Source organism: Podarcis tiliguerta (assembly GCF_965153285.1).
Source record: "Podarcis tiliguerta genome assembly, chromosome: 14".
NCBI lineage: Eukaryota > Metazoa > Chordata > Lepidosauria > Squamata > Lacertidae > Podarcis > Podarcis tiliguerta.
This window is the reverse complement of record NC_139547.1, coordinates 42,182,731-42,208,341: the sequence shown is the minus strand read 5'-3', so window position 1 is coordinate 42,208,341 and position 25,611 is coordinate 42,182,731. Positions and strand designations below refer to the sequence as shown.

Here is a 25,611-nt window from a genome sequence, read left to right as displayed (position 1 = left end):
CAGATTCAGAGGAAACCATACAAGGGAAAGCAAGAGATAATGAGCCTGAACAAGACAGAGAAGGGAGGTAGGGAGGAGGAGGAGAAAGAAGAGTCGAAGGGAATTATATGTTGAAAGGTGTATTTTCTTAAATGAACTCCTGCACATCTGAGGCCTGCATCTTTGTGTGTCTTTTGTACAAGTGTCGTCCCCTCAGCGAAAAAAAGGGGAATTGGAAAGGAAGAAGCGAAGGCCTTAATTATGCACAGCCAACTCTCCCCCCCCACCAGCCTGTCTCTGGTTTGCTGCCAATTTTATAATCTGGATTGTCAAATGAGCTGAAATCGTCTGGGGAAGCTTTTACATTTGCAGCCAACTGTGGCTTCCGAGGAAGAACAATGCTCTGGAACCATCTAATGGGCAACGTGCGTGTCCCCAAAGTTTGATGCTTGCTGGTATGGATGTCAATGTTCTTATCTTTTCTCGAGAGCCAATTTCAATAAAATTGGGGGGTTAGGGAGTGGAATGGGACAGGATTGTCGATTAGCTGGCTGCTGTCTTGGTGGAGCATGTTCTGTTTCCAAACGCCCCATTCCAGTAAAACAGTAGAACAAACATATTGTTGGGAAACAAGCAAATTTGAAAGCTCTTCCAGCCATGGGATCATGCTTATTAAGAGACCTTGTTCAGGAGTTCTGCAGGCAGGGAAGCTATGAGCAGAGAAGGGATGGGGGAGAAATTTGATTCAGTCCGCATGTGAAGGAGAATCTACCAGATCCACACTTCCCAAAACGTTTCATGAGCCAGGATAGCTCAGTAAGTAGAGCACGAGATCCTTAATCTCAGGGCTGTGGCTTCGAGTCCCATGTTGGGCAAATGTTTCCTGCATTGCAGGTGGTCGGTGTAGATGACTCTCCTGGTTCCTTCCAACTCTACCATTCTCTGGTAAAGGTAAAGGACCCCTGGATGGTTAAGTCTATCCATAAAGGCGACTATGGGGTTGCGACGCTCATCTAGCTTTTCAGGCCAAGGGAGCTGGTGTTTGTCCACAGACAGCTTTCTGGGTCATGTGGCCAGCATGACTAAACCGCTTCTGGCACAAAGGGACACCAGAGCATATGAAAATGTTGTTTACCTTCCCGCCACAGCGGTACCTATTTATCTACTTGTACTGGCGTGTTTTCGAACTGCTAGGTTGGCAGGAGCTGGGACAGAGCAACGGGAGCTCACCCCATCATGGGGATTCAAACTGCTGACCTTCCAATCAGCAAGCACAAGTGGCTCAGTGGTTTAGACCACAGCGCCACCTGCGTACCTTTTCTATGATTCTATGAAACACAGCCATACTTTGAAATTTGCACTTCTCTGAATTTTGCAGTGCAGTTCTCCAATCAATCAGTGTGGACAAAATGTGCATATCAGGTGGAATTGTATATAATAATGCATATACTGTGGTACCTCTAGTTACAAACTTAATTCGTTCTGGAGATCTGTTCTTATCCTGAAACTGTTCTTAAAATGAGGTACCATTAGCGAAAGCGCGCCTCCTGGTACATGATTTCTGCTTGCATCCCAGGGCAAAGTTCGCAACCGGGAGCAACTACTTCTGGGTTAGCACAGCTCGTAACCTGACCCATGTGCAACCAGAAGCGTTCGTATCCAGAGGTACCACTGTATTCATGAAAGCAACCAAGAAAGATGCATTATATTTCTGCCTGCCAGCTCCAGCCAGCATCCTTTGTTCCAGCAGGGGCCAGCCAGATGCTTCTGGAAAGCTCTTAGCAGGACATGAAGGCAACAGCTCTCTTTTGCTTAATGAACCCAATGACTGGTATTCAGAACACAAGAAGAGCCCTGCTGGATCAGCCCAAAGGCCCATATAATCCAGCATCCTGATTTCACAGTGGCCAACGAGATGCCTATGAGAGCCGGTGTGGTGTAGTGGTTAAGAGTGGTAGTCTCGTAATCTGGGGAACCAGGTTCACGTCTCTGCTCCTCCACATGCAGCTGCTGGGTGACCTTGGGCCAGTCACACTTCTCCGAAGTCTCTCAGCCTCACTCACCTCACAGAGTGTTTGTTGTGGGGGAGGAAGGGAAAGGAGAATGTTAGCCGCTTTGAGACTCCTTCGGGTAGTGATAAAGCGGGATATCAAATCCAAATCCAAACTCTTCTTCTTCCTCTACAAGAAGCATCTGAATGCAACGGAACTCTTGCAACCCAGCACAATTGCAACCCAGCACAATTGATATTCAAAGGCATAGTGCCTATGACAGCAGAGGTAGAACATTGCCATTGTGGTTAGTAGCTGCTGAAAGTTTTATCATTCATAAATTTGTCTAATCCTCTTTTCAATTGGTGCCCATCACTCCCTCTTGTGGGTGCAAATACCATAGCTTAACTGTGCGTTGTGAAGAAGGATTTTCTTTTGTCTGTCATAAAGCAACATTGAAAGGGAACCTAGCGGCTCTTCCACTGTAGATGCACCCGAGGAATTTCAAAGGGAAGCATGACAAGTTTGGGTAAAAATGAAGGAAGTTCTCAGGGGGGTTCTGCAGTTCATTACAGTTGTCACCTGAAATTCACAAGAGAACGGATTTTCAATGGACTCTAGAGGTTGCTCCTCGGGCAAGACATCTGAGGAAATTTGAAGAAAGCCGGAATCATGCTGACAGCAGGATTTCTCAGAAGTGTTCCACGCAGAAATGTTGTTGAAGTTTGCAGAATTGTAGAGTTGGAAGGGACCCCAAGGTTCAACTGCTCCAACCCCCCTGCAAAGCAAGGATCTCAACATACAGTCCCCCGTCCGATTCGAAACCATACTGGACCTGCTTAGCTTTGCAAATGCGCTAGCAGTTTTAAAGAGTCATTAATCCATGTACAGTGGTACCTCGGGTTACATACGCTTCAGGTTACAGACTCCGCAAACCCAGAAATAGTGCTTCAGGTTAAGAACTTTGCTTCAGGATGAGAACAGAAATTGTGCTCCAGCAGCGCGGCAGCAGCAGGAGGCCCCATTAGCTAAAGTGGTGCTTCAGGTTAAGTACAGTTTCAGGTTAAGTATGGACCTCCGGAACGAATTAAGTACTTAACTGGAGGCACCACTGTACCTCTTTTTTGGTTTAGATTATAATCTGATCTGATCAGCTTCCCTCCGTGGCATCTTCAACACTGCATTAGCAGCTTCCCTGATATGAAGGAACCTGGTAAATGTAATTTCCCAGAACACCCAAAGCCTTTCTCTGGACACCAGATATCCTGAAATCCTTATTCCCCAAACCTCCTTTAGTGTGGGATGCTGCTCATGGTGAGGCACTCAAATAATTTCATTGGGACTGTAATGAAGTCCAGAAGTGCAGCAGAACTGAAACAGGCCTGGTTGTGATGAATACAGGTCAATAGAAATAACTGCCTTCTTACATCTCAGGCTGCCATACAAATTAATGGGTACCCTGGGTCCTGTCCATGACTCCATTCTGCCAGACTGCTCCTTAACAGGGACACTGTGAAGCTCCTTCTAACACTCCTGAGATGGCTGGTAGGCTGTGTAAGGAAGTAGATGACTAGATATGGGTAAGTGTTTACTGTGAAGATCCATCTTTCATCCCTTCCTGGTGAGATCATTTCTTGTTTTGGACTCTGAAAAGTGTGCTTTCTTGGCTTGTGGTGTGTGTGTGTCTGGATCTAGCTATGCAGCTGGTGCCACCGTGGGAGGCAAATTCTCCTCCGCTGGTCTTCTTGAGGGAGCAAAGATGACTAATAAATTTTACCTTCCAATCCCGGGATGATTCATAATACCTCCCACCTGGAAAGAAAGCTGCAGCATCCTAGCAGAAGTAATATGACCCAGACACTATGTGGTGGATTAGTTTGAACTGGTTTAAAGCTGGCCCCAAGACACCAACCAAATTGTTCTTTTGGCTCCTGGTGCTCCAGATGGGGTGCTCTTCCTGGAAACGGCTGATGGAATGGTTGACCACAAGCCAAGAAGCTATATATCAGGCACTTAAGACATCTCCCCTTCCTTCAACACTCCCCACTTCTATCATCTAAATGAATGCATGTCAGACATCCGAAGCCTTACTTTGAAATGGAGCGCAAGGGAAAGAGAAGGCTAGGTGGAGCAAGAGAGGAAAGGCGAAACTTAAAGCCCTTTGTTTATTTTAGACTGTGCAATTAAGGGACGGAGTAGTGTGATGTTGACTGCAAATTTAAAAATAAAGCACCAATTAACTGAAGCCAGCCATCTGGGCTCGTTGGCTGCCACCCTCGGGACGTGGCTGGTTACTCCAGGGCTCACACGCGTCTTGCGCTGCCAACAGCTCATCCTTGTTGGTGGAGAAAGTTCATCCATCCCCTTTGTCTGCAGTGGAGATGCAAGGGAGTGAGAAAGAGAGTAGGCCATAGGTGTGTGTGGGGGGGAGAGGTGGGGAGAAGGTGACAGAAGGGTGCCCCAGCACATCTTGGGCTCTCACGTGGATGTGACTTAAAAGTACGGTACCGGTGTGTGTATGGCAGGGGAGGGGGGTTCCCAGGTACCAAAAGCAAGTGCTTCTTCAAACAGTTCATTGGGAATCTATGGAATTAGCTCCCACAAGAGGCAATGATGGTGAGCAACTTGGATGGCTTTAGAAAAGGGTTAGACAACACTGGCGGTATTTAACTCCACGTAAATTAGCCAAAGTGGGACGCGGGTGGCGCTGTGGGTAAAAGCCTCAGCGCCTAGGGCTTGCCGATCGAAAGGTCGGCGGTTCGAATCCCCGCGGTGGGGTGCGCTCCCGTTGTTCGGTCCCAGCGCCTGCCAACCTAGCAGTTCAAAAGCATGTCAAAGTGCAAGTAGATAAATAGGTACCACTCCGATGGGAAGGTAAACAGCATTTCTTGTGCTGCTCTGGTTCACCAGAAGCGGCTTGTCACGCTGGCCACGTGACCCGGAAGTGTCTCCAGACAGCGCTGGCCCCCAGCCTCTTGAGTGAGATGGGCGCACAACCCTAGAGTCTGTCAAGACTGGCCCGTATGGGCAGGGGTACCTTTACCTTTAAATTAGCCAAAATGTACAAAGGAGCCAAAAGTAATTAATTGCTTATATAAATATAAACATTTATAAATTGTGAAAATGGTAACATAAAAATAGTATTTTGATATGGCAGTAAATTTATGTAAAAAGAATTAAGGAATAAATGGGAAGTTGGGTATAAAAGATGAGATTTTTTACGTTTATTGTAACATGAAATTGTAACCATAAATTTTTGTCATAATTTTTATCTTAATAACAGATTGTGTAAATCTCATTTTCTTTCCTTTTCCCTCCCCTCTTAAGTTGTACCCCCTTTTCGGCATTGTTCCCCTTTTTTTGTATGTAATAAGCATGGGAATAAAATAAAATTAGAAAAAGAAAAAGAAAGAAAAGGGTTAGACAAATACATGGAGAAAGCTATTCATGTCTACTAGCCACAGTGGTTGCCTGCTCCTTCCTCTGCTGGAGGCAGTATGCTTCTAAATACCAACTGCTGGAAACCACAGGAGAGGGAAGCATAAGCGCCAACCCCCTGGGTGCCTGAGCACCCACAAAATCCCCCTGCAAATTTTGGTGCCAAGCTGGAACTCCTGGGGGAAAGTGTTGTGTTCAGGTCTTGCCTGAAGGCTTCCTATAGACATCTGGTTGGCCACTGCGAGAATGGGATGCTGGACAAGATGGGCTTTGGGTCTTCTTCTTATGATGCCATAGATGATACAAATAGAACCCTACGAGTTGCTGCAACCAACTTGATCAAATGTACTTAGAATGTCAAATACCAGGGGATATTTTTGGGGGCAATTTCCATGTCACCTGTCAGTGAAAACTCTCCATGTGGGTTATATTAAAATAATGAAATCAGCAAATAAATAAAATACTAGATGATGATGATGATGATGATGATGATACAAGCAGTAGATTACCCTGCCCATTCTCTGCTTATCTCTAGAACCCAGTGAAGTGAATTAGCATAAACAAGTACATAGTCATAATCAGAGTAATCAGAATGTGTTGGCTGTCTCCTGATCTTGGAGGACCATGTTCCACCAAGGTTTTGAGAATAAAGAGCACTGAACTTAATGACATGTACTTCTGAGCATATTTGCATTGGTTTGCAGCAGCTATTCTAGCAATGGAGACAAATCCCCTTTCTCCATTCAGTGACGATAACTGGAAAGCCATCCACAATAAGAAAAGAACCATGGCCTTAATTACTTCCATTTATATCCTGAAAAATCTTCCACTTTAATGGATTCTGTTGTTGGATTAATTCATATTTCTTCCTAATGCATTGAGACAACATTTATTTGATTTAATTGGCTGCCAAGATCAGTTGATAGTATGGTGGTAATTTACACTTTAAGGCCGAAAACTATCTGAACCTATTGTTTATTTGCAGCACAAGCCTAGCAAGGAAATTCATCAAAGCAAGCAGGATTTTTTAATAGTGTCTCTCATTAGCGTCTCTTAATTAGGTTTCTTCTGTTATTACACCAGGGGATCTGGAGGTGCCCCTGGTGCAAACTTCAAAACTACAATTAAATTAAGTTGAATTCTGGAAGAAACCTTGAACTTCAATTTCTTCCGTCTTTGGTTCAACTTCATCTAGATTTTAATCCCATTGTGTCCCTAGGGCTGGTTATCACATTGTTATAGCCACAACATTGCAGGAGAGATCTGAAGACAGAGTTCAGGAGCCAATGAATTTCTTTAGGCGCACACCAAAGACTTGTGTTCCCCAATGAGATTTTCCTATTTTTATTTTCTTTGAGTAGAAGAAGCCCATCTAGTCCACTTTTTTAAAAAAATGTTTTCAAAGTCATCTCAGTTTGAAAAGCGGTTTGCTGTTTGTCATGGAAATCACAGAACCATAGAATCTTAGAGTTGGAAGGAACATTAAAGTCCAGCCCGCACTCCATGTATGGATCTTGCAACTACAGCAGGTACAGGGAGCCAAGATTCAGACCCTCCAAGTGTCCCTATTTTCCAGTGTAGTGGCAAATTCAGATGTGTGGGGTCCCTTCATGATAGTCACAGCCACTCCCCTTCTAAGATTATAAAATAATAAGAATTAGGGATGCATTGCAATGCTTGATGTAGATCTCCGTGTGTTGCCTTTCAGCTAGATCTATTATTTTCTGCTCACATATGCAGGCAAATGATTTTACTTGCTCCAATATAATCTTTTGGAGTGACGTAAATTGTATTTTCTATGAAGTTCCCTTATACGTAACAAACCTTGCACCTGTTCTCTTGATACTGAAGCACCTTATGTTGTCAGTGTTCTTAAATGCTTTGGAGCATACAGTGGCTGCAAAGTTTCCTTTTCTTGATGACTGGGCAGCTCTAGAAAACTGGAGACAGGGACCTTGCTGCAGAAAATAGTAACAGGTTTTCATTCCCCCGCAACCCTGAACCACTGCATCCATGTGTGTGCACGCGCGCACATGTGTACCTTAAAAAAAAGACTGCAAAAATGGGAAAGAATAAACCTACGATTGAGCACTTGCAGAGCTGGCAGAGACTGGAAATAGGTTAATGTGTCTGAGATGACTTTCCAGCCAATGATTTTGGTATAGTCCTCCAACATACACATCCACCCTCTGCTCCAAAACAGAGGTTAGAAATGCCCCTGCTTCTTCATTTAGGAATGTTCCCCTGGCTCATCTTCCCTGTTCTCCCAGGCTAGAGAGCTTCCATTCAGGGTCACAAGGAGTTCAGCATTTTTGAAGTGTGCACACACATACACACTGTGATCAGGCAGTGGCTAAGGCAAACCTCACTCACTCACTCGCTCACTCACTCACTCCACCTGCATATCTCTGCAAAAGCCCCAGTGCCAGAAACAAGCCAGCAAGCCATTCCTCTGCTTTGCCTGTTTCTGCAAGGAGGTAATTTATTGCGGCTGCAATTCATCCTTCACTGCAAGACAGGGTGTGGAGGAAAAGCTCCCTAAATAAAGTCTCCCAAATATACAGTGATAGAAAAGAATCCTTCTGCTGTTATGTACACTTCAGTGACAGTTGTGGGATTTATAAAAAAAAAGATGAGCGAGAGAGAGGAAGTAAAAAATGCACACTGTCTAATCTTATTGCCCTCTTTTCCTCCACACCACCCCATTCAATAAGCATTGCAGGCAGAACTGGAGCCAAAGGGAAGGAAGCTCAAATCTGCTCCCTCTTTCTCTCCATCATCTGACAGTAACCACTCCCAGGTGCTCAAGCCTGCCACTGTCTGTTTGCTTCCTTCCTTCCTTTGCAGAGCCAAAAAGCCTTTGTGTGCAGTTACTGTAATGCTGGAGTAGGGGTGTTGGAGGATTTTGACAAAAATGGACACCGGAGCAGAAATTGCTGACGCTTGCTTATTCTCCCAGGTGCTGAACAGAAACCAACCCAGCGTATATGATCAGTATTCACTGTTGCTGCTGCTTTCAGTCCACAAATGATGTGTAATTGATTATGGTCCCCCACTGCCAAATTGGCATTTGTTTGGGCTGGAATGAGTGGGGAGAAACAGCACAATGACAACGTAACTAACGTTATTTATGAATTCCTTACGGGGTGCCAACTTGAATAAAACATTGTGGGGGGCCTAGGTAAGCTCCACCCTGCACAATTGATCACATGAAACAGTGCACACACACCATCAACTTTGTGGGGGCCCGGCCCCCTCAAACATTTTATTGTGGAGGCGAAGCCCCATGACCTCTAGAGGTTGCCTCCTATGACTCCTTGTGCAATTTCCCCAAAGGGGACAGCAAGACGATTAGCCAGCTTTTGGTGGAAGATGAACAGTGGCAGAAAGGAAACAGTGCTGCCTACAGTGCAGGGCAGAATGGAAAATGTTGCCTTCTTACACCTGTATACCTGAAGGAGCATCTCCACCCCCATCGTTCAGCCCGGACACTGAGATCCAGTGCTGAGGGCCTTCTGGCGGTTCCCTCATTGCAAGAAGTGAGGCTACAGGGAACCAGACAGAGGGCCTTCTCGGTAGTGGCGCCTGCCCTGTGGAACGCCCTCCCATCAGATGTCAAAGAGATAAACAACTACCTGACATTCAGAAGACATCTTAAGGCAGCACTGTTCAGGGAAGTTTTTAATATGTAATGCTGTACTGTTTTTAACACTTGAATGGGAGCCGCCCAGAGTGGCTGGGGAAACTCATCCAGATGGGCGGGGTATAAATAATAAATAATAATTATTATTATTATTACACCCCTGTGGCAGAGCTGACTGAGCTGGTGTTAAACTTTGTAACTTCCTGGCCTTGCTCACAAGCAGCAAACTCTGGCTCCCATCAGCTCCAGCCAACATGGGCAGTGGTCGGACGTGATGGGAGATGTAGTCCACCTACATCTGGAGGACAATACATTCCTACATCAAACAAAGCCCTGGAGTAAATAGTATAATCTACATTTTACAGTAACATACATTATTAGCGCAGTTTATTAGAATATGTTTGTGCACGTGCATGTGTGCGCAATTTACTTAGTTCACAAAATTCCGGTGCAAAATACTTTGAAAATGTTGTCATAAGGAAAGGTTACAAACTGTAGCCCCAAAAACCATTGTTGTAATTGGGGATAAATGCAACATTTCCCCTCGCGACATGACAACCTAATTGTACCCCTCCCATTGTTTCACAGCCTGGCTTCATTGGCAGTTTGGGGAGGGTGGTTGTTCTTGCTTTCGCATCAGTGATCTTCCCTCCTGGGGCACTGATGCAATACTGAGAAATCAGCGCACCAAAATTCCATTCCATGAGAGTAAACAATTGATGATATCATGCAACCCTTCTCTGCCAGTCTAACATCATGTTTTAAAGCAGAGGACACACCTGGCAGACTTCTGCTTTAAAAAGGAAGTTATTTATTCGTCTTTGTATTATTATTATTATTATTATTATTATTACTACTACTACTACTACTACCCGTGGCCCTCCAGATATATGCTGAACTACAATTCCCCTTCATCTCTGACCACTGGTTTTGCTGATCAGTGGCAGAGTCCCAACAATATCTAGAAAGCCACAGATCACACACAGAGAATACAATAGGTCCATGTTACATTTTGCCCCAGCAATACAGCTGGGCTGCTGAAGGCAGCCAAGGCACCATTTTATGTGCCTTTGATTTACCTTTTCCAGGATCTTGCTGAGACAACTTGAATTCCTGGCTTCAGCTGCATAAGTGCTGTCCATGGTGCTGAATCCACATCTTAGACTCCCTGCAAAAGTGCTTGAGAGAATGCTCTCTGTGGTCCTGTAACTTGGACACTATTCAATGTGCTTGTCCTCCCAGGAGCTTCTGATCTCCCTTCCATGGTGGCTATTCCCATTTATCACAACAGCAAAGGTCTTTCCCATTGCCTATTATTTTATTCCTTATCATTTTACTAGGTTATTTTCTTGCAAATATATCTCATCTTCTTTTTTACTTGGCTACATCTACCGGTATATCTTTCTTTCTTATATAAAACTTGGAACCTAAGGTGGGCGTATTTGTGGTCTCTGGACAGTCTGCCACTGAGCAGATCTAGGCCTGCTTTGATTCAGAAAGGTATTTCCCAAAGACGACACATGCCACGGACTGATTGTGAGACCTTTTGTGTGACAAATATGTTCTCTCCTACTGAGCAATGTCTCTCTTCCCTCCCCCCCCCCCGCATTTCGAATATATTCACTTGTATAACTCATTAGCTGCTGTTGAAATGGAGCTGTTGCAGCAATAGCAACACACACTCACAGGTGGGGAAAATGTCACACCATATCATTATCAACCACCCACTTGAAAATGCTGTGGTGCGAAGTGCGGCCTTAACACTGAGAATGTTAAACTTCACGGAAGCCTCCTGGCCTGCCTGATTAGCTGCCGTGGATGGTCAAAAAGCCGCACAAATGGACTGATGGTTTTATAATTAGACCCTCACTCAGAGACACCCATTTCCTTGTGCAGGAGTGTGTGTGGGTTTTTTCCTCTCTCTCTCTCCACAGCATAGGTAACTGTATTTCTTGAAGTGTGATTTTTGACAAATCGTGGCCAGGGGAAAAAAAGTGTGAAGGAGAAATTGCAGAACCTTCAAGACCAAAACAGCATTTCTATTACTCTAGAATTGATTAGTCATAGTACGCATGCAGGCAGGGGTGGCTTCAAGGGTCGCCATCTGCTGATCATCATCATCATTTTATTTGTATGTAGTGGTTAAGAGCAGTAGACTCGTAATCTGGTGAACCGGGTTCGCATCTCCGCTCCTCCACATGCAGCTGCTGGGTGACCTTGTGCTAGTCACACTGTTGAAGGGAGGGAGGGAAGTCAATGCTCGTCAGAGTGCTGGGAAAGAATGTGGGTAAATGACTGTTGAACTTCATTGTATTTTGTTTGATTGATTTAAATGACAAACCAATAAAAAGCAGGGCCAGTGTGGCGTAGTGGTTCAGAGCGGTGGACTCGTAATCTGGTGAACCGGGTTCACTTCCCTGCTCCTCCACATGCAGCTGCTGGGTGACCTTGGGCTAGTCACACTTCTCTGAAGTCTCTCAGCCCCACTCACCTCACAGAGTGTTTGTTGTGGGGAGGAAAGGAAAGGAGAATGTTAGCCGCTTTGAGACTCCTTCAGGTAATGATAAAGCAGGATATCAAATCCAAACTCCTCCTCCTCCTCCTCCTCCTCTTCCTCCTCCTCTTCTTCTTCTTCTTCTTCTTCTTCTTCTTCTTCTTCTTCTTCTTCCACAGCTAAACAATGCTCAAGGTGGCTTACAATATGAAAAGATTTACATTGTTACAAACATAGCAAAGTAGTCATAAAAATAAATACAGTGGTACCTCGGGTTAAGAACCTAATTCATTCCGGAGGTCTGATCTTAACCTGAAACTGTTCTTAACATGAGGTACCACTTTAGTTAATGGGGCCTCCTGCTGCCGCCGTGCCACCACTGTGTGATTTCTGTTCTCATCCTGAAGCAAAGTTCTTAACCCGAAGTACTATTTCTGGGTTAGCGGAGTCTGTAACCTGAAGCGTCTGTAACCCGAGGTACCACTGTAAAACGCATCAAAAACTACATAACAAAACTGAACAATTTCCACATAAAAATAAAGATACAAAAAATTAACATCAGTAACAGCAAAAACTCCCAACAAAACTTTCCCCAAAATACCTCAGTCCCTGCTGGGCAGCAGCAGCAGTTCTTATGAAGTCTGTCAGGCCCTGCCCTGGGCCAGGTGGAGAGAGGTAGGAACGGGGCCCTCGGGCTCCCAGCAGGTCAGACAACATTGGAAGCTGTCTTATACAGAGTCAGAGCATTGGTACATCTACCTCAGTCATCTGCAGCAGGGAGTGGAGAACCTTTGGCCTTCCTGATGTTGCTAAACTCCCATTATTCCTTGCCATTGAGTCATGCTCACTGGGGTTGATGGGAGTTGTAGTTCAGCAAGCTGGAATGTGTGCAGCCTTTGAGTAATCCAGGATGCCTCAAGGCAGACTGGATTCTCCTGGTGTTTCCCCCTTAAAGCAATAATCACACACACGGTCTTGTAAAAGGTAAAAGTAGCATTTACTCACTCAGAGTTTCTGTTGCTGAATATCAGATACAGCAGCTTTGTTCAGGCAGGTTTAAAATGATAATTCAGTTAGACAGACATGCTTAAGTCTAGTTTAAGATGGTGTCTGAGCAATGGAGCTCAGACATGCAATTTGTTCTCATATTTCTGGCATGGTGATGAGGTGAAGAGGTAAGAGTAAAGAGAGGCAAAAGAGCGAAGAGGAAGTGCCTAGCCAGGTGAAGAGATTATATGGTGGTACCTTGGTCCTCAAACTTAATCCGCTCTGAAAGTCTGTTCCAAAACCAAAGCGTTCCAAAACCAAGGTGCACTTTCCCATAGAAAGTAATGCAAAATGGATTAATCCATTCCAGACTTTTAGAAACAACCCCTAAAACAGCAATTTAACATGAATTTTACTAACGAGACCATTGATCCATAAAATGAAGGCAATAAACAATATACTGCAGTCACACAATCAATCAATCAGTAGCTGAACTGGGTTCCACACAGTCACAAAAAACAAAAAAGAGCCGCAAAAACAAAAACGCAAAATAAATACCAAAACCAGACAGAACTCAGCATAAAACTCAAAATGGAAGCATGGCACTCAAATCGGAAGCATAACACTCATTCGGCTTACAAAAAAAGTTTGCAAACTGGAATGCTTACTTCTGGGTTTGCAGTATTTGGGTTCCAAGTTGTTTGAGTATCAAGGCGTTTGAGAACCAAGGTACTTAAGGTCAGGGCACAGTGCGAGTGTCTCTCAGAGTTCTCTCTAGCAAACTTACAGGAAAACTCTGTGAGCTCCAGCCCCTATCATGTGCCTATCTAGCAAACATGCCTTGTTGGTTTGACTGTGTTGTAAATATCCCACAATTAGGTCAATTCCCCTCTGAATGTGAACTGGTTCCAGTTTCTCCCCTTTCCCTGGTCCCTGAGGATGAAATGACCAGGGATGCATCATAGGAAGAAGAGGCCCATTCTTTTTGTTTTATTTTGCTTCAGCTAACATTTACATTCGCCTTTCAGAGCAAAATTGAAATATCAGGATGCAGCAACATATCTGCTCGGAAAAATATTGGGGTGAGATAGACTTTAAATGGCTTTTAATGAAGCATTTTGCACCAAAGGACAACTAGCCCTTCAACGAAGGCTTCCTTGAATTAAATCCTCACATTCAGATACACTTTTTTTTTTTAAGGGAGAAAAACAATATTACCTGTTTAAAGGGAGTACGAAAATCCAATTAAGTTTTGAATTTTAATTTCCTTGCATGTGTGGTTTTGTTGCCCTGTGAAAAGAATGTAAATGTAAATGGCATTTCCTCTACGTTATCTCCGTAATCCAGAGGCTAGAATATCCTGTCATACTTATTTTGTCTGGTGATGATAAAAAACCAAACAGAGTTTTTAACTAAATTTGCTGTAAATGGGCAAATAATCAAAAATGAACATCTTTATAGTTTAATCTTTCATTAGTGTGTGTGCCTAAAATGCTGCTCAGAAAAGATTAGCTTTCACTCTTTCTACATATGTGTGTGTGTGTGAATGCATTTTGCCTGAATCTGCCTGCAGGGCAAAAGGAACACAGTGACACAAGCTATGCAAGTGGTTCCCACTATGATGCCTTCCAAATATTGTAGACTTCAACTTCCATAATCCCAGACCAGTAGGCACACTTGCCGAGGCTGATGGAAGTTGGAGTCTTACAATATCTAGAAGGCAACAGGACTGTTGTTTAGTTGTTTAGTCGTGTCCAACTCTTCATGACCCCATGGACCAGAGCATGCCAGGCACTCCTGTCTTCCACTGCCTCCTGCAGTTTGGTCAAACTCATGCTGGTAGCTTCGAGAACACTGTCCAGCCATCTCGTCCTCTGTCGTCCCCTTCTCTTTGTGCCCTCCATCTTTCCCAACATCAGGGTCTTTTCCAGGGAGTCTTCTCTTCTCAGGAGGTGGCCAAAGTATTGGAGCCTCAGCTTCAGGCTCTGTCCTTCCAGTGAGCACTCAGGGCTGATTTCCTTCAGAATGGATAGGTTTGATCTTCTTGCAGTCCATGGGACTCTCAAGAGTCTCCTCCAGCACCACAATTCAAAAGCATCAATTCTTCGGCGATCAGCCTTCTTTATGGTCCAGCTCTCACTTCCATACATCACTACTGGGAAAACCATAGCTTTAACTATACGGACCTTTGTCGGCAAGGTGATATCTCTGATTTTTAAGATGCTGTCTAGGTTTGTTGTTGCTTTTCTCCCAAGAAGCAGGCATCTTTTAATTTCGTGACTGCTGTCACCATCTGTGGTGATCATGGAGCCCAAGAAACAGGCAACAGGACTACAGAATTGGAATAAGTATCTGCAGCCCAGGTTGTTTCCCACTCAGCCCCCAGCATATCCAGCCCCTGCCCAAACTATCCTGCTCTGCAGCACTTTCTCCAAATCACGCTGCTGGCATTTGGTGATGGTCCTGCAAGGATGACATTCCAGAGCTTAGGACTGGGGATCTAAGTCCTAAGGACTTAGGACTGGGGATCCCAGAGCTTTCATACCCACCCATCCCATTTCACTCTGCAGCAGCACTTTTTTTTTAAAAAAAGGCTTACTTTCAAAGGGCCGGTTGCAGAAAGCACTGTCCTGCAGGTGCCTTCTGGGACCAGTTTCAAGCTGATCCCAAAACGCTCCCACTACAACTTTTTCACTCAGCCTGTAGGCCAGGGTCGGATTTAGGTTTGATGAGGCCCTAAGCTCCTGAAGGTAATGGGGCCCTTTATATGTCCAGCTGTCCTTTGTCAACAACAACTTGTCGCTGTTATTTTGTGTTGAGTATATTCTATATGGTTATTTATTTATTTATTTTTAATATACATTTTTACGTATATTTTCCAAACAGAACATATCATCTCATCTCATCTTATACAACATTTTGGCTATATTAGCCTGAGATTTCCTTCAAACACGTCTAATGATTTTCAAACCTCATCTCTTAATCTTACATTTGTTACCCTAACTATTACTTTTAATAATCCATAACTTAAAATCCATTCTCATAAATATTTTCTGCGATATTTCATATAGTTCTCCTTACAAAAGTTATTGTAGTCCTACAAGCGTAGTCAGTTGGTTACAATTGTCTTTCAGAGAACTCGTATATTTACCCCAATCTTTCAAGAATTTCTGGTCCCACTGGTTTCAATTTCTCCCTGTCATCTTACCCAATTCTGCATAGTCCATACGTTTCATCTGCCATTCCTCTTTTGTCAGTAGTTCTTCCTGCTTCCATTTCTGTGCCAATAATACTCTTGCTGCAATTGTCACATATAAAAACAGTTTTTTATCTTGTCTTTTAATGTCAGTGCCTACAATACCAAGTAAAAATGCTTCTGTTTTTTTTTTTTTTAAATAAATGTGTATTTCAGCATCTTTTTCAAATGGGCTACATGGTAATTTATGGACCTAATGGGTATCTAAAGCCATTTGCACACAACAAATAGGAGCCTACACAACACAAAACACTGTTGCTGTATGTAAGTTTTATTCTATTTGTTTTTTTATATTGTATTTTGGAAATGTGCTTCCAGTTTTTTCCCCTTTAAATTTTTTTTGGGGGGGGGCAAGAGAGTGGGGCCCTAAGCTACAGCTTGTTTAGCTTATACATAAATCTGGCACTGCTGTAGGTGGTGATGTTCAAGTTTCAGCTGTTTGGGGGTGTAAGCAAACAGGGGTGAAGTGTGAGATGAACCAAATGTACCAGCAGTGCTGATTATGCTCCTGATTCCTAGAATGTGAATCCTCTGTTTTTTAATCTACTGGGGTGGGGGAGGAAACCCTGTGGCTTGTATTTTCACGTCATATCCCAGTTTTTATCAAGATACTGCCATTTATTAGTTTCTAAGAGTTACTAACAGACTTTGGTAACATGATCAAACTTTAATTAAAATGCCTGCTGGAATAAGAAGAAATTGTCTTTGGTAAGCACTGGAAGCTCAGTAGCGGAGTGGCTGTCTGACTTAAGTTGTAAGGGAATTCCATAAAACTGGGCCCACAATACTGAAAGCACAGCTCCTGGGGGATATAAGCCATCCATCCAATCCTTGAGGGGACTACTAACAGTAACTCACAGAATCACAGAATTGCAGAATTGGAAAGGACCCTGAAGATCATCTAGTCCTGCAATACAGGAATGTGCAATTGTCTCATACGAGGATGGAACCTGCAACCTTGGCATTATCAGCACCGTGCTCTAACCCAGGGGTCCGTAAACAGACCCCTGTGTTGTAATATAGACAAGCTGGTGAGGAATTGAACAAGATTGGCTGATGAAGCATTGAACGAAACAGATTGGTTATCCGGAAACTTTGTTCCAGAGATATTTGGTGACAGATTGTGTATATATCAAACTTTTGAATTATTCTACCACGACTGGTGAAGAAGATTTAGAGCAGCCTTTCTCAACCTGTGGGTCCCCAGATGTTGTTGAACTACAACTCCCATCACATCTAGCTAGCAAGGCCAGAGCCCAGGGATGATGGTAGTTGCAATTCAACAACATCTGGGGACCCACAGGTTGAGAACTGCTGATTTAGAGACTTTGGTTGTAATTTCTGATCATTTGTATTAGTCTATAAATAGTGTTTAGTGCCATTGTTATTGGCCATCGTGTTGTGCTGCATTGTGCTGCTAACCCAGGGGTCGGCAAGGTTTACCTTGCCTGGGCCGAATCAGTCTAGTGAAGATCCCTCCATGGGCTGGATCGCGCCAGATCACCAGCCCGCCCATGATTTCCGGTGTCTATGCGTGTGCAGACTCGATTCCTGGCGCCACAGAAGCGAGTCTCTGCACCACACTGCACCACTTTAGCGCAGCATACCAGGACTCTCCAAGCAGGCAGCTCAGTTCTGGTGCGGGTCGGTTCTGGGGTGGCTTGTAGGCCAGTTAAACAACCTCCATGGGCCACTTCTGGCCCATGGGCCCCACTTTGCCCACCTCTGTTCTAACCAACTGAGCTATTCATGAAGACCTCAATGATTGGGCAGGAATATAAGGGAACTATCCCATGCCCTAATGCCTTGTAAATTACTTAGAAGCAAAGCAGAAAACCTTTCTCTATCTCCATGGAAGCCGAACTCAATGGGGATTAGGTCTGGCGACACATGTATAGGATTGCACCGCCAATCTCATTTTGGTTAATGACACTTTGTCCCGCACATCTCTCTTTGAAGACGGGTGGGCGGGTGGGAATCCCACATGTGGTTGTTAAATACATGTGACCTTCTGAGAGCTTTAATCTAAGCAAATGCACAATGCACTTTGAAGTTGACCAGCCTGACCATGCGTTCCGCAATCAGAGAGAGGTTGCAAGAGGTCAGATTTAGGCCCATCAGCTTCAAAGCTGATTGTAAACCTAGTAAGATTAAAGCTCTCAAAAAGCTGCATGTCTTTTAAAAAATAATAATACTCATTTCCCCCCTTTGCGAGGTCCACGAAGAGAGGCTTAGAAAGAAAGCTGGGCAGCAGCATCAAGATGTCATGCACCGAGAGGCAAAATGAGACGAGCAGCTATAACTCTTAGCTTGTATAGCAGCTGTAATAGATAGCGTGTGAATCAACATCCTTTCTCTCCAAGCATAGAGAAACAATCCTGAAGTGGGCATACAGAGCTCCTGCAAAAGTCTGAAAAAGGATTACCCCAAAAAAATATGTCTCACCAAGTCAGAAGAATATGTTTCCAATCATTGCACATTAAAGGACATCAATAGGAAATATGTGTAATTTATATATGGTGGAGGACAAGGGTAGCTTGTCCATCTTTGGTCCCCACCATGCTCTTAGCTCTCAGCTCTGGCTCCTAGAAACCGTCAACATGTGACAGCAGCCACACCCTGGAAACGGCTTTGACTGGCCAGCTGTACCAGGTGAGGGTAGCTGATGGGTCTCAAACCCTCAGTGACTTAGGGGTGTCCACTCCATGTGAAGGCAGGCTCTGGGAGATTGAGCAGATGAGACCAACAGTGGGTCCGACAGTCAAGAAGGCGTTTTCTGCCCATACTGTGTAGAGGGAAGTGAGGAGCAGATGGGCCTTGTCTGCCTGGGAAGGTAGTCCATTTAGGAGGAGGAAAACTCTGGTCCTAAAAATCTGCTGCCTTGCGGGATATCTTTGGGAGAAGAAAAGGTTAAGGAGTAAAGCCTACACAGATCTGGAGTGGAGTCCCTAAAGCAGTTGGATGTTTTCTTGTACCCTTCCTTCTAGCAACTCCTTCCCCCCCCCCAATTTTTTTTTATTAGTTTTCACATTATAAACAAACAAACAAACAAACATAAATCATAGCCTTATTGAAAATTACACTTATTAACTTTGTTAAGTGACTTCCTCGCTTCTCCTTGGTTGAATTTCATTGCATGTCCTTTTAACGGTTTTCCAAATCCCAATTCTTATAAAATTTAACTTAGACATTAACATCCTTAAATCTTCACCTTATGGAATTAAACATATTAATTCATCACTTAACATAAATAAAATCCTAAGCCAATTAAGTATCTGTAAGCTGTTTTCAGTTAATTTGACTTAACAAATTTAGCTAGATAATCATTAAATTTAATCCACTCTTCCTGATACTCCTCCTCCTTCTGGTCGCGGACTCTTCCGGTTAGGTCGGCTAGCTCCGAAAAATCCATCATCTTCATCTGCCATTCTTCTATCGTTGGTAATTCTTGGGTTTTCCACTTTTTAGCTAACAAAATACGGGCAGCAGTTGTGGCATACAAAAACAATTTAGCATCTTTCTTGGGCAATTCCAAACCTGTTATTCCAAAAAGAAAGGGCTCTGGTTTCTTTATAAATGTATATTTCAACATTTTTTTTCAATTCATTATAAATCTTTTCCCAGAAGTCTTTCAGTCTTTCAGCAACTCGTGCAGCCAGGCTGCTGCCAAACATATTGCTCTGTTTCCCTTTGGAGCACGTCAGTGAGATGACATCAGTCTTGTAATCTGGGCAGTCTAGGACCTCCATACACACTGCCCAGGCTTACACCACAGGGAGGTCACTTCAGTGCTGTCAACAGAGTGGTTTGACTTCACTCCCAGACATGCATTCCATTGTCTCTCGAGACAAATGGATGCCGACAACATATGGGTTGCCTCCAACTCATTCCTGCTCAGGAGTAGACCCATTGAGCTCGATAAACCAGCATTAGCCAAGCCCATTAATTTCAGGGGGTCTGCTCCAAGTAGGACTAGCTTTGGATACAAATCTCTCTCCCTCCTCTGTGTGTGTGTGTGTGTGTGTGTGTGTAGACACAGACACACTCACATGGCCTCATGGTGAGGGGAATAAATAATTATTTTTTTAAAAAAAATCTCACATTGCAAAATACTCTTTTTATGTTGGATATTGCCCTGGTTCACCCACAAGGCCAAAAAAAGAGAGCATTGGAATGCTCAGAAACATCCAGCTACCCACAACAGCTGTTGGTTAGAAGCCTCCATCAGCTATTGATGCTGAGAGCTGCTACTATTTACCAGCAAGCCCTGCACCAATGCTGAAAGAGTGCCAATACCTCCACTGCTGGTCCTCAGTGAGCCATAGGGCTTGAATGTGGAAGAGAATGCTGTGAAAAAATGTGGCTTGGGGTGTCGTCTAGGCAGCTTGCAATAAATGGATCATCTCTAATTTCACTTGTAGTTGCTGTATGGCCATTGTAAGTTGCATGATTATTCAGAGGCAGCAGAGGGAAGGGAGCTCTTAGCTTGCCTCTTGTGGGATTCCAATCTTCAAAGGAGCTGCCTGCCTATCTTTTAATGCACACCTATAGCCTAATAAGTTCCAGTCAGCGAGTGCTGGGGGAGGCATTTCAAAAAACAAAGACAAGGACTAGACATTTAATTTACCTGGGAGGGATAGTTCATCTTCCTTTCTCGAGGCATTTGGAAATGCACAAGACACAATGTCAGCCTCTCAGCTAGTTCCAAAAATCCCTTCTCTGTAGAAACATTAAACGAAAAAACAAAAGAAAAAAAGCACCGCTACTTATATTTGAATCAAGCAGCAATTCGGCTGCTAATTGTATAGTAATTGACACAACGGCTACAATGTTCATTGTGAATGTCAAACCATTAAATATTAGGGCCTTAGGCCAGGATTCAAGCCGTAATTTGCTACTGAGTTAACAGGACAACGAGGAAATGGCAACTGCCAATAGATAGCCCAGACACAAGATAATGACCGAGGTAATCAACTGGGGTGTAAACTTGGTGCAGCTCTATTGATTTCATTGCAGCTCTGCAGATTTATACCAGCAGAAGATCTCATTTTCTATCACGCCGGAAGAAAATTGTCTTAAGAACGAGACTTGTGGTTTGAACAGGGGTGGGGGCTGGGGGGGATTTCTGCAAATCAACAAAGTGTCTTGAGCATTACAAAGTGGTACACTGGATTAAAAGATTAAGAAAATGAAATCGCAGAGGAAGGGAAATGCAGTAAGCTTTTGACAAATTGACTCTTACATGAGTAGGGTATTGATGATTCAGAAGGACATGTCTGAAATGTTTGGCCTTTAAGACCTGTGGTGATTTTTAAGATACAAAGAAGGAGAAAGAGAAGGGGAAGGGGAAAGTATTTGAAGTGGAGAAAGCATGTCATAGAGAGACAGGCAGATGGACAAGCTATTCTTCTGCAGAAAATTACTTTTTGTACATATGAGCCACAACTGTCCTGATAGTTAGAGGTACTCTGTGTTTTCATTTATAAAAATATATGCTACTGACCTCCAGAGTCTCAGACCCTCCAAGTGTCCCTATTTTCCAGGGACAGTCCTGGATTTACAGAAGCTATCCCAGTTTCTAATTTGAACCTGGAATGTCCCACTTTTCTTTAAGATGTCCCTTATTTTCATAAGAGAAATTTAGGAGGGTATGGAATAGGACATCCCCAGGGCTCACCCAAACTCAGCCTTGTATATGGAAGTTTTTTAAATGTTTAATGCTTTGTTTTGTTTTTATATGTTAGAAGCTGCCCAGAGTGGGCATCACATGGACAAGGTATAGTTGATGTTGGAATAGGACATCCCTAGACATCACCTTGCCGACAAAGGTCCGTATAGTTAAAACTACGGTTTTCCCAGTAGTGATGTATGGAAGTGATAGCTGGACCATAAAGAAGGCTGATCGCCGAAGAATTGATGATTTTGAGTTATGGTGCTGGAGGAGACTCTTGAGAGTCCCATGGACTGCAAGAAGATCAAACCTATCCATTCTGAAGGAAATCAGCCCTGAGTGCTCACTGGAAGGACAGATACTGAAGCTGAGGCTCCAATACTTTGGCCACCTCATGAGAAGAGAAGACTCCCTGGAAAAGACCCTGATGTTGGGGAAGATGGAAGGCACAAGGAGAAGGGAACGACAGAGGACGAGATGGTTGGATAGTGTTCTCGAAGCTACCAGCATGAGTTTGACCAAACTGCGGGAGGCAATGGAAGACAGGTATGCCTGGTGTGCTCTGGTCAATGGGGTCACGAAGAGTCAGACACAACTAAACGACTAAACAACAACATTTTCATCAGAGAAAGGTTGGAAGGTATGGAGTCTGTATCACCTCACAGTTCAGCTGGGAATGAATGCACTTCTATGTGATAACTCCTTGATCAAACAGGGTTTTCACCTCGAGGAGAAGTTGAAGTCAGAGCTCTTATCCCTGATATTATTGCTACCCTATAACAAAGAGGGCTTTTTGTGTATGTGAAAAAGAGTTAACCACGAGTTGGGCAACTTGTCTTCCAAAAGTGGTGCAGTCCCTGTAGGGCTTTGTCATCCAGTTTGAACCAACATCAACTGTCTTCAGAAAGAAAGAGAAGCACAGCACTGTCTTGTGTTCGAGGTAAATCACTGTTGAATACAGACATGCATCAGCTCTGTATGAAACCAGAGTTCTAGTTACAGGTAGGTAGCCATGTTGGTCTGCCCTATTTATCTACTTGCACTTTGACGTGCTTTCGAACTGCTAGGTTGGCAGGAGCAGGGACCGAGCAACGGGAGCTCACCCCGTCGCGGGGATTCGAACCGCTGACCTTCTGATCGGCAAGTCCTAGGCTCTGTGGTTTAACCCACAGCACCACCCATGTCCCTTAGCACCTTAGAGACCAACTAAGTTTGTTATTGGTATGAGCTTTCGGGTGCATGCACACTTCTTCAGATACTGAAGAAGATTTTTTATATATTTTGTATGAAACCAGAGGCATGAGTTTTCTCAGCTGCCTCAGGGAAGTTGTTCTTCTTTTTGCTCTTGCCTAAATGGGATTGGGATGTTGAGAAGGCAGTGGCAAACCCAGCAAAAGCCGCATGTTGCTCTTTTGGCTCAGTAATAGCCACCACCACCATAATAAAAACCTGCAGACGTAATTGTTGAAAGCAAAACCAGTGTTCCTTTTGAAGACTGGTTGATTGCCATTCCACTCTGGAAATTGTACCTCTGAAAGGGGAATACCAACCAACCAACTCTCAGCACCTAAAATACAGATCCCAGAATTCCTGTTGTGGAGTTGTGAATGTTTTAAGTGGTAATATGGTACTTTAAATGTATGGTGTATATGTGGCCTTAGTTGGAAAAACTAATATATTCTAAACACACTTGGGCATTGTCATTATTTTGAGTCAAGAAATGTATCACAAATCCAAAAGAAATTAGATTCCAATCTGGGTGCTGTATGGATCAGGTTAGTTCACATTTGACTGAAGAGAAATCAAATTACCCCAAGCACCCCTTCTTCTCAGCCATCTACCAATGCAGATGCTCAAAGCTAAATTTCACTAATCTCCAAATGGTGTTCTGTAGACGTTGTTATTTCTTTGGCTGAACTCCAACAATTAAAAAGCACTTAAGCAACACTGTTAAGTAGTATGGCAGCAATTGTGCAAACATATTTCGATTACAGCTCCACTAACTGGAGCCAAACAATTAAAAAAGTTTAAAACCTACCGTTAAAAAACAGAAAGCATGTCAATGAAAACTGCCATATTGTCTTTAGAAATATGGAACATTTCCAAAATTCTCATCTGAATTACCTGGTATTGTGTGTAAAGTAGGACTGATGTAGTCTACCCCAATCCTTGGTTCCCATATATAGTTTGACTACAACCCGCATCATATCCAACCAACATAGTCAATGGTCACGGGTGATGCGAGTTGTAGTCCAACAGCAAAAGTTGAGAAATGCTTGACAATTGAATGAATTCATTGGGATTTTTCTGTGGTTCCATTTTTCATTTCTAAATTTTAAACTGTGTATTATGACCACATGCTTTAATGCAGTGCATTGGTTAGAGTGCTGGGCTAAGATTGGAGACACCCAGGTTTAACTCTCCAGCCAGTTAAGCTCGCTAGGTCATTCAATCTTGTTTAGATAAATCTACAGAAATCTGAGAATAAAAAAAGGGAGAGAAAACTGTGTATTCAAGGGAAAGGCAAGTTGGTGTGTCTACTCAGTGAGGCAAATTGTTCCGCCCAGGGGGTGCCAACTTGAATTAAATATTGGGAGACCCATGTAAACCCCGCCCCACAAAATTGATCACAAGATGCAGTGTTCACACACAATTGGAATGGCAATGCCTATCAACTTTGGGGGGTGCCCAGCCCCCTCAAATATTTTATTGATCAGGAAAGGCAAACAGGGCACTGCCTCACCAATCTCAGTCTGCCCACAGCAGGCACGATCTCCTTGCCTTCTTACTTACAACCAGTCAAAGTAGATGTCTTCTAGATGTCTTCCTCCTTAGTCTCAATGTTACCGCTGTAAAACTCAGTAGGGAGAAGAATGGGGGCAAAAGTAAATTGAGTTGACTCTGCCTGTCATTGGCTCTGGCACCATCTACAGGCAACACCCCCTTTATGTGGGGACACGGGTGGCACTGTGGTCTAAACCACTGAGCTTAGGGCTTGCTGATCGGAAGGTCGGCGGTTCGAATCCCCACGAAGGGGTGAGCTCCTGTTGCTCGGTCCCTGCTCCTGCCCACCTAGCAGTTCAAAAGCATGTCAAAGTGCAAGTAGATAAATAGGTACCACTCCGGCGGGAAGGTAAACAGTGTTTCCGTGCGCTGCTCTGGTTTTGCTTAGTCATGCTGGTCACATGACCCGGAAAAACTGTCTACAGATAAACGTCGGCTCCCTTGGCCAGTAAAGCAAAATGAGCACCGCAACCCAGGAGTCATTTGTGACTGGGTTTAACTGTCGGGGGTCCTTTACCTTAACCTTTTATGTTCCAAGGCATCAGTGAAATTGTGTATATTTAAAACACCATTGGAAAAGCCTGCAAACACCCTGTTCTTCCCCTTTTTGTGATGTTTCTGTGATGTTTTGGGGTCACTTTCGGGTTTGGCATGATGTGCATATGCATGGCCATGAATGTATTGAATGCACATAAATAGGATGTTGCCTATATCATTGGCCTCCCTGCTTTCTGTCCTCCTAGGACCAATGGACACCAGCCTCCAGTGATCCTACTCCAGGGGAGAGTCGGCATTTCAACATCTCCATAATGCCTGACCTTAAAGAGAAATGAATATCATCACTCATTGGTTCCCTAAAAAACATTATATATATAATCTTCAAGCAGACACAAATATGAACTTTTCACCAAGTTAACAGGTTGACGTTGTGATTAGAAAGGAGGAAATCAAAAAGCAATTACATACCTAGGTATTATGCTAATACAATTATGGAAACCGCTAGCCCAAAACTGTTGATAAATTAGATAAGTAAAAGAAGCTGACCTGAAAGGATATTTTAAATAATGCCATACCATCCTTGCTTTCTAATATAATTGCTCTCCTGTGACCCAACCTACATTAAAAGTAAATTCCTCCTTTAAAAAATTATATGTTCGGCACATGATGATTAAAATAACAATATATTCTCTCTTCTGCTGGCAATGATGTTATGTAAAATATGGGGGGGGGGGAAGAAGGAAGGAGAATGAATTAGCCTTTGATGCTAAAAAATTACTGTGCACTGTCATTTTAATGAATTACATTTGAGATGTGTTAAAGTTGGAAATCGTTAGCTAACCTTTTCAATAAAACATTTTCTAAAATCAA

The 25,611-nt window shown here is 43.6% G+C and overlaps 2 long non-coding RNA genes across 2 annotated transcripts in view; both read left to right on the top strand.

Moving 5' to 3' along the window:
- LOC310664597 overlaps positions 1-25,611 on the top strand; it is a 346,493-nt gene that overhangs the window by 256,019 nt on the left and 64,863 nt on the right. The gene's annotated exons all lie outside the window — the stretch shown is intronic.
- On the top strand, positions 269-25,611 carry LOC310664602. The gene is made up of 2 exons (XR_014504995.1): positions 269-434; positions 24,987-25,611. It is a non-coding gene; the product is annotated as an uncharacterized lncRNA (long non-coding RNA).